This window comes from Coregonus lavaretus (genome assembly GCF_964263955.1).
Source record: "Coregonus lavaretus genome assembly, contig: HAP1_SCAFFOLD_566, whole genome shotgun sequence".
Taxonomy (NCBI): Eukaryota; Metazoa; Chordata; class Actinopteri; order Salmoniformes; family Salmonidae; genus Coregonus; species Coregonus lavaretus.
This window is the reverse complement of record NW_028158387.1, coordinates 316,152-328,961: the sequence shown is the minus strand read 5'-3', so window position 1 is coordinate 328,961 and position 12,810 is coordinate 316,152. Positions and strand designations below refer to the sequence as shown.

The window sequence follows — 12,810 nt, the reverse complement described above, 5'->3', positions numbered from 1 at the left end:
TCTCGGCTGGCTGTCTGGTGGTTTTCACCATAACACACCACCTGAACCACACACAGCAGACACAGACAGTTACCTCACCTGGCTGTCTATAAGGTTCATACAGTCATCCCAGACCACTGAGCTTTGTATAACATTACATTAAACTCCGGATTTTAAAAGTGCAGGGACTGTATATGAGTGTGATTATACCTACCATTATGTCTCCCTTCAGCAGTTGAGCTGGTTGCAGTACAAAGTAAACCCTGTCTGTCTGTACTGCACGGACGTGACTGTGGCAGATATAAACACACACAGAAAAAGTAAACAGACATTCACATTTACATTTTAGTCATTTAGCAGACACTCTTATCCAGAGCGACTTAAGTGAGTGGATACATTTTCATACTTTTTCGTACACATATTATTACCATGGTAACGCTTTATTTCCATAGTCCATCTGTAGATGCTCTACAGACTATCTACAGACTATTAGTAATATTTCAACAACTATCTACTAACCCTAACCCTAACCTTAACCCTTAAAGTAACTCTAGCCCTAACCTTAACACTTACCCTTATTCTAAACCTAACCCTAACACTACAATTTTATGGGGGAAAAAGGGTTCCAAAAGGGTTCTGCAGCTGTCCCCATAAGACAGTGGTATTCAAAGTCGGGGGCGCAGGGAATTGCAGTGGGGTCGCCAATTATTATTATTTCTTATTGTATTTTTAGGAAGAAAAAATTAAGAGTACAGATTATTGTATGGGACAATATACAAAGTGTTTGAGAAAGATCATTAAAAAAAGAAAATGTATTGGTAAATGTATTTATTGGTTTCTTTCCATTTTGATAAGAGATGAAAATACAATGAATTTAGTCCCCTGTAGCTCAGTTGGTAGACCATGGAGCTTGCAACGCCAGGGTTGTGGGTTCGTTTCCCACGGGGGGCCAATATGAAAATGTATGCACTCACTAACTGTAAGTCGCTCTGGATAAGAGCGTCTACTAAATGAATAAAATGTAAATGTAAAATGTTATTTGTTGATGTAAAAATCTAAATTTACAGATTTTAAGGTTGTGACATTAGATTTGGGCAAAAGATTGGGTCCCCAGAAATTCTGGTGTAAAGAATGGGGTCCCCGCTGGAATAGGATAACTATTTTTGGCTCCAGGTAGAACTCTTTTTGGTTCCAGGTAGAACTCTTTTGGGTTCCATGTAGAACCCTCTGTGTAAAGGGTTCTACATGGAACTCAAAAGGGTTCTTCAAAGTGTTATCCTATGGGGACAGCTAAGGAATCCTTTAAGTTTCTAGATAACACCTTTTTCTTTAAGAGTGTAACCGTAACCTTAGCAAGCAGTTGCTTTTCAACAGATAGTTTGTTGATAGTATGACCATCTGTAGAGCATCAAATGAAGTGTGAACGAGTATGGTATCTCACTAGACTGCTGAAGTGCAAACGGCCTGCAGGCTCTGGTACACTCTCAGGAACAGACGACATCCTGGAGACAACACAAACAGGAAATATACAGCGCTAATTCAGTAGTGCATCATAAAATGTATATCTGAGAACAGTGTGTATCACTGTGATGTGAGAGGTGTAGTATGGTGTTTCTATCTGTGTTTCTAACCTCCCTCAGAGTTGATGTTGGGCACGCCGTGAAGAACCACACAAAGGAGGAAGAGAGGAGAGGGATCCATCTTCATCACTCCCTTCAGCAGACTGCTGAACATCCACACATACCTAGAGAGAGAGAGAAAGAGAGAGGGGGGGGGGGGGGGGGGGGGGTTGTATGTCAAGTGATTGACCTCCCAAGTCTGACACCTGACCGCTGTAATAGCAGGTAAAAAATCAGAACAAGGAAGCCCTCAGCCAGAAGGCCACATCTGAAGCTCACTGATGACCAGAGAGTTGACCTTTGAACTATATTCATCTGTTGTGCAGAGGAGCTTCTGTGAACTTGAAGTCAACCAATCAGATTTGCTGTGTGTGGGGTGGTTTCTTACCGTTTCTGCGAGGGAGTCATCAGGGAGGATACTTTGTCGTTGTAGAACCTTCTCATGGCAAAGTGGTCTAGACCCAGGTCTGCACTGAGGGAGACACACACACATTCAGTCTAGACCCAGATTGCACTGAGGGAGACACACACACACTGCATGAAAAGGCACATTTACAGGTCGAACACTCCAGTGCACGGACATGTATATGTCCGGAAACGGTTCAGTAAATCGCCTTTGACGTCAGTTGCACTAAATCTCTGTCCACGTCCGCCCAATCTCTCTCATAAATGTCAGTAAATAATCGTCAACTTGCTCAAGGTTGCACATGCTTATTCTCCCTACTGAATGCTGATGCTAGTCATTGCTAGCTTGCCTTAGTTTGTTCTTCTTATTATCTTATAGTTACGTTATATAGTTACTTTACCCTGCCTTTATGTACATATCTACCTCAAATACCTTGTACCCCTGCACATTGATCTGTACTGGTACTCCCTGTATATAGCTTAATTATTGTGTATTTTATTTCTCCTGTGTTCCTATATATAATATATTTAAAAATATATTCTGCATCATTGAGAAGGGCTCGTAAGCAAGTATTTCACAGTAAAGTAAAGATTTGATTTGACTGGTACAGTGGGGAGAACAAGTATTTGATACACTGCCGATTTTGCAGATTTTCCTACTTACAAAGCATGTAGAGGTCTGTAATTTTTATCATAGGTACACTTCAACTGTGAGAGACGGAATCTAAAACAAAAATCCAGAAAATCACATTGTATGATTTTTAAGTAATTAATTTGCATTTTATTGCATGACATAAGTATTTGATACATCAGAAAAGCTGAACTTAACATTTTGGTACAGAAACCTTTATTTGCAATTATGTTCTATTGGGTTCAGGTCTGGAGACTGGCTAGGCCACTCCAGGACCTTGAGATGCTTCTTACGGAGCCACTCCTTAGTTGCCCTGGCTGTGTGTTTCGGGTCGTTGTCATGCTGGAAGAGCCAGCCACGACCCATCTTCAATGCTCTTACTGAGGGAAGGAGGTTGTTGGCCAAGATCTCGCGATACATGGCCCCATCCATCCTCCCCTCAATACGGTGCAGTTGTCCTGTCCCCTTTGCAGAAAAGCATCCCCAAAGAATGATGTTTCCACCTCCATGCTTCACGGTTGGGATGGTGTTCTTGGGGTTGTACTCATCCTTCTTCTTCCTCCAAACACGGCGAGTGGAGTTTAGACCAAAAAGCTCAATTTTTTGTCTCATCAGACCACATGACCTTCTCCCATTCCTCCTCTGGATCATCCAGATGGTCATTGGCAAACTTCAGACGGGCCTGGACATGCGCTGGCTTGAGCAGGGGGACCTTGCGTGCGCTGCAGGATTTTAATCCATGACGGCGTAGTGTGTTACTAATGGTTTTCTTTGAGACTGTGGTCCCAGCTCTCTTCAGGTCATTGACCAGGTCCTGCCGTATAGTTCTGGGCTGATCCCTCACCTTCCTCATGATGTGGTCCTCTGTAGCTCAGCTGGTAGAGCACGGCGCTTGTAACGCCAAGGTAGTGGGTTCGATCCCCGAGACCACCCATACACAAAAAAAATGTATGCACGCATGACTGTAAGTCGCTTTGGATAAAAGCGTCTGCTAAATGGCATATTATTATATTATTATGATCATTGATGCCCCACGGGGTGAGATCTTGCAAGGAGCCCCAGACCGAGGGTGATTGACCGTCATCTTGAACTTCTTCCATTTTCTAATAATTGCGCCAACAGTTGTTGCCTTCTCACCAAGCTGCTTGCCTATTGTCCTGTAGCCCATCCCAGCCTTGTGCAGGTCTACAATTTTATTCCTGATGTCCTTACACAGCTCTCTGGTCTTGGCCATTGTGGAGAGGTTGGAGTCTGTTTGATTGAGTGTGTGGACAGGTGTCTTTTATACAGGTAACGAGTTCAAACAGGTGCAGTTAATACAGGTAATGAATGGAGAACAGGAGGGCTTCTTAAAGAAAAACTAACAGGTCTGTGAGAGCCGGAATTCTTCCTGGTTGGTAGGTGATCAAATACTTTTGTCATGCAATAAAATGCAAATTAATTACTTAAAAATCATACAATGTGATTTTCTGGATTTTCGTTTTAGATTCCGTCTCTCACAGTTGAAGTGTACCTATGATAAAAAAATTACAGACCTCTACATGCTTTGTAAGTAGGAAAACCTGCAAAATCGGCAGTGTATCAAATACTTGTTCTCCCCACTGTATATTAAAAACACAATACATTTTTAAATGAATGAATGAATTACAGTGAATTATGAATGAATGACTTTTAATTATTTGTATTATTAATATCACATCAGGGTTCCTACACCTTTTCAGAAGTAAAATTCAAGCACCACTATCAAGGTTTTTCCAGCACCTCACAACATCCCTATACTAAAACATCTGTTAGTTCCTTGAAAAAAACACACAAATCCACTTAATCACTTTATTTCAGTAGAGCAGGAGAAAGCAGGTAATTGTATATGCATTTCTGCTAAGCAGGGCCTGAAACTAAAGTAAACCCCATTGAGGCTCGACCTGGGCCAAGCTGGTTGACTCCTGCCAGTACTCGTGGGGGGTGGGGGGGGGGTCATACCTCAGATAGAGGAATATTCTAAATTTAAAGATCAACTAGTACTGACAGGAGTCATCCAGCTTGGCCCATGGCGAGCCTCCATTGCTATAGTGTTGAGGGTTGAGGGGTCCGTGGGATCTAGGTTGCCTTGAAAAAAACTCCCCAGACATGAGCCGTGTGGTGTGGCTCAACAAGGTGCTCTGGTCCCTCTCCAAGCGTCTCTGTAGTTCTTGACAAAGCCACACTGGTTTGTCGTTTTGCAGGGCATCCTCCTCATCGCTCCTCAGGTCAACATGAACTCCTATCCAAATGTCTCTCTCATCCTCTGCAAGCATTCTCGACCATGCACATAGAAGCAAAAAACAAATAGGACAATACAACACAGTAAACAAATGCATCAGTCTCAAATCAAATCAAATTGTATTTGTCACATGCACCAAATAAAACAGATGTAGACCTTACCATGAAATGCTTAATTACGAGCCCTTAACCAACAATGCACAGTTTTCAAAAAAATAAAAAATAAAATAACAATTACAATAAAATAACAATTACGAGGGTACGGGTTAGTCGAGGTAATTGAGGTAATATGTACAGTCGTGGTCAAAAGTTTTGAGAATGACACAAATATTAATTTTCACAAAGTCTGCTGCCTCAGTTTTTATGATGGCAGTTTGCATATACTCCAGAATGTTATGAAGAGTGATCCCTCTTTGCCATGAAAATAAACTTCATCCCAAAAAAACATTTCCACTGCATTTCAGCCCTGCCACAAAAGGACCACCTGACATCATGTCAGTGATTCTCTCGTTAACACAGGTGAAAGTGTTGACGAGGACAAGGCTGGAGATCGCTCTATCATGCTGATTGAGTTAGAATAACAGACTGGAAGCTTTAAAAGGAAGGTGGTGCCTGAAATCATTGTTCTTCCTCTGTTAACCATGGTTACCTGCAAGGAAACACGTGCCGTCATCATTGCTTTGCACAAAAACGGCTTCACAGGCAAGGATATTGCTGCTAGTAAGATTGCACCTAAATCAACCATTTATCGGATCATCAAGAACTTCAGGAAGAGAGAGGTTCAATTGTTGTGAAGAAGGCTTCAGGGCGCCCAAGAAAGTCCAGCAAGCGCCAGGACCGTCTCCTAAAGTTGATTCAGCTGCGGGATCGGGGCACCACCAGTGCAGAGCTTGCTCAGGAATGGCAGCATGCAGGTGTGAGTGCATCTGCACACACAGTGAGGCAAAGACTTTTGGAGGATGGCCTGGTGTCAAGAAGGGCAGCGAGGAAGCCACTTCTCTCCAGGAAAAACATCAGGGACAGACTGATATTTTGCAAAAGGTAAAGGGATTGGACTGCTGAGGACTGGGATAAAGTCATTTTCTCTGATGAATCCCCTTTTCGATTGTTTGGGGCATCCGGAAAACACCTTGTCCGGAGAAGACAAGGTGAGCGCTACCATCAGTCCTGTGTCATGCCAACAGTAAAGCATCCTGAGACCATTCATGTGTGGGGTTTCTTCTCAGCCAAGGGAGTGGGCTCACTCACAATTTTGCCTAAGAACACAGCCATGACTAAAGAATGGTACCAACACATCCTCCGAGAGCAACTTCTCCCAACCATCCAAGAACAGTTTGGTGACGGACAATGCCTTTTCCAGCATGATGGAGCACCTTGCCATAAGGCAAAAGTGAAAACTAAGTGGCTCGGGGAACAAAACATCGACATTTTGTGTCCATGGCCAGGAAACTCCCCAGACCTTAATCCCATTGAGAACTTGTGGTCAATCCTCAAGAGGCGGGTGGACAAACAAAACCCCACAAATTCTGACAAACATTGATTATGCAAGAATGGGCTGCCATCAGTCAGGAAGTGGCCCAGAAGTTAATTGACAGCATGCCAGGGCAGATTGCAGAGGTCTTGAAAAATAAGGGTCAACACTGCAAATATTGACTCTTTGCATAAACTAAATGTAATTGTCAATAAAAGCCTTTCACACTTATGGAATGCTTGTATTTATACTTCAGTATACCATAGTAACATCTGACAAAAATATCTAAAAACACTGAAGCAGCAAACTTTGTGAAGACCAATACTTGTGTCATTCTCAAAACTTTTGACCACGACTGTACATGTATGTAGGGGTAAAGTGACTATGCATAGATAATAAACAGAGTAGCAGTAGCGTATGTGAAGAGTGTGAAGGAATGTGAATGCATGTGTGTGTGGCGTCAATATGCATGTGTGTGTGTTTTGTGTGTGTGTCCGTGTGTGTGTGTTTGTGTTGGAGTGTCAGTGTAGTATGTGTGAGTGTAGTCCAGTGAGCGTACATTGAGCCTGTGCAAGAGAGTCAGTGCAAAATAATATAATAAATAAGAATAAAATAAGGGGGTCAATGTAAATATTCCGCGTAGCCACTATAGAGCAGGTGGTGGAATTCAACATCTGTTTTCATTCCACTCTTCTAGACTCAAATATATAACTTGAAACATGTAATAGGGCCATGTACAACCTTTGTATTCCAAGGACCAGGAGTAATACAGTGGTAATAAACTAAGTGTAACACAAAAGCTACTTGTACAAAAAGGCTTACCTGCGTTCTCCTCTGGCGACCCTTCTTTGCATGTTTTTGCAAGATTGTGTCCTCTATGTTCTCAAGTAAACCTGAGAGATACACCCTCCTCACAGTCTCATAATAAGTGGCACAAGAACCTGCAATGGATACGAGCACATGGTTCATTTGACGTTGTTTTGGTGGCCACCCTACCGGTGCAGTGCCTTGCTATCGTATGTATAAAGAGCATTAAATATACCATTGATAGTTTCACTCTTTTTCAGTGTTTGAATGAACACCTTGGATAAAATTGAGTACAATATTTAACCATTCTAGGTGAAAAGAAAACATACCTATGATGACATCCGGTGACGTGTCCGTGCTCTGTGACATCTCCCTCATTAAGAATTAGAGCACAGATACATTATGCAGGGAGGTACATCTGTGTGTGTAAAAGAGAATGCAAAAGTATTACATTTGTGTAGGTTAATGTTACAACTCAATTCAACAATCTCCAGAATAATCTACTTAACTAGCTACTTAATTGCCTTTGCAAAAAGATATGTCTCACTAGTATGTATGACGCATCAGGGTTTGAACTGGTTTAGTAAGCTAGCTAGCTATTTAGTTAGTTAGCTAGCTAGTGTGTTAGTTTATCACTATTTTATTTATTTTACCTTTATTTAACTAGGCAAGTCAGTTAAGAACAAATTTTTATTTACAATGACGGCCTACACCGGCCAAACTTTATACAGTGCTAATTGTACAAACAAATAAAATGTAACAAAAACCCATGAACAGCTACCAAACAACAACATAGCTAAGCTAAAAGTAGCTAGCTAGTAGGGTGAAATGGTAGGCTAGCTAGCGCCTAGCACTGAGTTAGCTAACGTTAGTGGTTAGCAATTAGCATGCGACTGTTAGATAAGAATTTCATGACAAGGAAACTTATAAAATACATATAATTAGTGTGGTTCATATGTACACAGGTAAATACGCTTACTATAGGCCACCCGTTGTATAAAAAAAAATCTAACATTTAAGAGCCAAAACGTTTATAACAGAAATAGCAATCTGCTTAGCTTGGTTATGCTCATATTAATTGGAAAAACTCACTTGTTTTTCACTCAGTCAAAACACTTAAATGATACATCAAAATGACCAGAAAACCCCTCACATTTTAGATAAACATGTTATCTCTAGATTTTGAAAACAAAACCATACTTATAAATGTTACAAACCTGAAAACCAGATAAATTAGGAGACAAGTAGAGTTGGCTTCTTTTCACTGGGCTTCTCTTCCAACACATGAAGTAGAGTTTTACGTGACGTGCACAGTCTGGAAATTTCCAAAAACTTGTTATTGCATAATTGGTTATTTACTATCCCAGAAATTCCCATATCACGCAAATGTTCCTGGATAAGGGGAAGTGTGCAGGAATCCACACACTTGCATGGGAAATTCCCACCCAAGACCATGCACCTACAATTTCATGGGAAACAGCAGATCCAACTTCACCCAGAAACTCTGCTTTTCATGCAGTGACACACATGCAGTCTAGACCCAGGCCTGCACTGAAGGACACACACACGCATTCAGATTTTTGTATTTTATTTTATTTAACCTTTATTTAACTGATGCAGGTCTGCACTGAGTGGCGCGGCGGTCTAAGGCACTGCGTCTCAGTGCTTGAGGCGTCACTACAGACCCCCTGGTTCGATTCCAGGCTGTATCACAACCGGCCGTGATTGGGAGTCCCATAGGGCGGCGCACAATTGACCCAGCTTCGTCCGGGTTTGGCCGGTGTAGGCTGTCATTGTAAATAAGAATTTGTTCTTAACTGACTTGCCTAGTTAAATAAAGGTAAAATAAAATAAAAACTGAGGGAGACACACACACATTCAGTCTAGACCTAGGTCTGCACTGAGGGAGACACAAACATTCGGACAAGTCTAATCTACAGGACTGTTTCGCTAGCACAGACTGGAATATGTTCCGGGATTCATCCGATGGCATTGAGGAGTTTACAACATCACTGGCTTCATGAATAAGTGATTAGACGACGTCATCCCCACAGTGACCGTAAGTACATATCCCAACCAGAAGCCATGGATTACAGGCAACATCCACAATGAGTTAAAGGCTAGATATGCCGCTTTCAAGGAGCGGGACATGGACACTTCTAAGAAATCCCACTATGCCCTCTGACGAACCGTCAAACAGGCAAGCGTCAATACAGGACTAAGACTGATCCTACTACACTGGCGCTGACGCTCGTCGGATGTGGCAGGGCTTGCAAACTATCATGTATTACAAAGGGAAAACCAGCGAGCTGCCCAGTGACGCAAGCCTACCAGACGAGCTAAATGCCTTCGATGCTCGCTTCGAGGCTAGCAACACTGAACCATGCATGACAGCACCAGCTGTTCCGGACAACTGTGTGATCACGCTCTCCATAGCCGATGTGAGTAAGACCTTTAAACAGGTTAACATCCACAAGGCCGCAGGGCCAGATGGATTACCAGGACACATACTCAGAGCATGTGCTGACCAGCTGGCAAGTGTCTTCACTGACATTTTCAACCTCTCCCTGACCGAGTCTGTAATACCTACATGTTTTAAGCAGATCACCATAGTCACTGTGCTCAAGAACGCCAAGGTAACCTGTCTAAATGACTATCGCCCTGTAGCACTCACATCTGTAGCCATGAAATGCTTTGAGGGGCTGGTCATGGCTCACATCAACACCATCATCCCAGACACCCAGGACAAACTCCAATTTGCATACCACTCCAACAGATCCACAGATGACACGATCTCTAGTGCACTCCACACTACCCTTTCCCACCTGGACAAAAGGAACACCTATGTGAGAATGCTGTTCATTGACTACAGCTCGGAGTTCAACACAATAGTGCCCTCCAAGTTCATCACTATGCTAAACACCCTGGGACTGAACACCACCCTCTGCAACTGGATCCTGGACTTCCTAACAGGCTGCCCCCAGGTGGTGAGGGTTGGCAACAACACATCCGCCACGCTGACCCTCAACACGGAGGCCCCTCGGGGTGTGTGCTTAGTCCCCTCCTGTACTCCCTGTTCACCCACAACTGCGTGGCCGCGCATGACTCCAACACCATCATTAAGTTTGCAGACGACATGACAGTGGTAGGACTGATCACCGACGGCAATGAGACATCCTATAGGGAGGAGGTCAGAGACCAAATCGCTACCCTGACTATTTGCATTGACCCACTTTTTATTTGCACTGACTCTCTTGCACCGGCTCTATGCACAATCACTGGACTCTACCCACACAATCACACATACTACACATACGCTCCCACACGAAAAACACACACACACGCATATTAATGCCACACACAAACACTCAAACATAGACACACTTTCACATTCTTTCACACTCTTCACATACGCTGTTGCTACTCTGTTTATTATCTATCCTGATTGCCTAGTCACTTTTACCCCTATCTACATGTACATATTACCTCAACTACCTCGTACACCTGCACATTGACTCGGTACCGGTACTCCTTGTATATTTTACATTTTAGTCATTTTAGCAGACGCTCTTATCCAGAGCGACTTACAGGAGCAATTAGGGTTAAGTGCCTTGCTCAAGGGCACATTGACAGATTTTTCACCTAGTCGGCTCGGGGATTAGAACCAGCGACCTTTCGGTTACTGGCACAACGCTCTTAACCACTAAGCTACCTGCCTTGATATTGTTATTTTATTGTGTTAATTTTTCCTTTTTGCTTTCTTAGTTTTTAACTCTGCATTGTTGGGAAAGGGCTGGTAAGTAAGCATTTCATGGTAAAGTCTACATCTGTTGTATAACATTTGATTTGATTTGTCTGCACTGAGACAAACACACACAAAAACACACACATACAGACAGAACTTCACTTAGAAAGAGACAGACACACATTCAGACACCACAGCTATGAACCAATACACTCCTTTACTGTAATATAGACACCATACTGCGCTCCTTTCTCTAGTCTAGCTACAGTGTGGGAAAAAAGTATTTGATCCCCTGCTGATTTTGTACGTTTGCTCACTGACAAAGAAATTATTAGTCTATCATTTTAATGCTAGGTTTATTTGAACAGTGAGAGACAGAATAACAACCAAAAAATCCAGAAAAACGCATGTCAAAAATGTTATAAATTGATTTGCATTTTAATGAGGGAAATAAGTATTTGACCCCCTCTCAATCAGAAAGATTTCTGTCTCCCAGGTGTCTTTTATACAGGTAACGAGCTGAGATTAGGAGCACACTCTTAAAGGGAATGCTCCTAATCTCAGCTTGTTCCCTGTATAAAAGACACCTGTCCACAGAAGCAATCAATCAATCAGATTCCAAACTCTCCACCATGGCCAAGACCAAAGAGCTCTCCAAGGATGTCAGTGACAAGATTGTAGACCTACACAAGGCTGGAATGGGCTACAAGACCATCGCCAAGCAGCTTGGTGAGAAGGTGACAACAGTTGGTGCGATTATTCGCAAATGGAAGAAACACAAAAGAACTGTTAATGTCCCTCGGCCTGGGGCTCCATGCAAGATCTCACCTCGTGGAGTTGCAATGATCATGAGAACGGTGAGGAATCAGCCCAGAACTACACAGGAGGATCTTGTCAATGATCTCAAGGCAGCTGGGACCATAGTCACCAAGAAAACAATTGGTAACACACTACGCCGTGAAGGACTGAAATCCTGCAGCGCCCGCAAGGTCCCCCTGCTCAAGAAAGCACATATACAGGCCCGTCTGAAGTTTGCCAATGAACATCTGAATGATTTAGAGGAGACCTGGGTGAAAGTGTTGTGGTCAGATGAGACCAAAATCGAGCTCTTTGGCATCAACTCAACTCGCCGTGTTTGGAGGAGGAGGAATGCTGCCTATGACCCCAAGAACACCATCCCCACCGTCAAACATCGAGGTGGAAACATTATGCTTTGGGGGTGTTTTTCTGCTAAGGGGACAGGACAACTTCACCACATCAAAGGGACGATGGACGGGGCCATGTACCGTCAAATCTTGGGTGAGAACCTCCTTCCCTCAGCCAGGGCATTGAAAATGGGTCGTGGATGGGTATTCCAGCATGACAATGACCCAAAACACACGGCCAAGGCAACAAAGGAGTGGCTCAAGAAGAAGCACATTAAGGTCCTGGAGTGGCCTAGCCAGTCTCCAGACCTTAATCCCATAGAAAATCTGTGGAGGGAGCTGAAGGTTCGAGTTGCCAAACGTCAGCCTCGAAACCTTAACGACTTGGAGAAGATCTGCAAAGAGGAGTGGGACAAAATCCCTCCTGAGATGTGTGTAAACCTGGTGGCCAACTACAATAAACGTCTGACCTCTGTGATTGCCAACAAGGGTTTTGCCACCAAGTAGTAAGTAATGTTTTGCAGAGGGGTCAAATACTTATTTCCCTCATTAAAATGCAAATCAATTTATAACATTTTTGACATGCGTTTTTCTGGATTTTTTGGTTGTTATTCTGTCTCTCACTGTTCAAATAAACCTACCATTAAAATGATAGACTGATCATGTATTTGTCAGTGGGCAAACGTACAAAATCAGCAGGGGATCAAATACTTAATTCCCTCACTGTATATCCATACACACACACACAC

The 12,810-nt window shown here is 42.9% G+C and overlaps 1 long non-coding RNA gene across 1 annotated transcript; it reads right to left on the bottom strand.

The window, feature by feature from the left end:
* Nucleotides 1–4,450: 4,450 nt before the first annotated feature.
* Nucleotides 4,451–11,214, bottom strand: LOC311124062. The gene is made up of 4 exons (XR_014612684.1): nucleotides 8,389–11,214; nucleotides 7,501–7,589; nucleotides 7,187–7,305; nucleotides 4,451–4,929 (listed from the first exon to the last, which is right to left on the bottom strand). It is a non-coding gene; the product is annotated as an uncharacterized lncRNA (long non-coding RNA).
* Nucleotides 11,215–12,810: the final 1,596 nt, after the last annotated feature.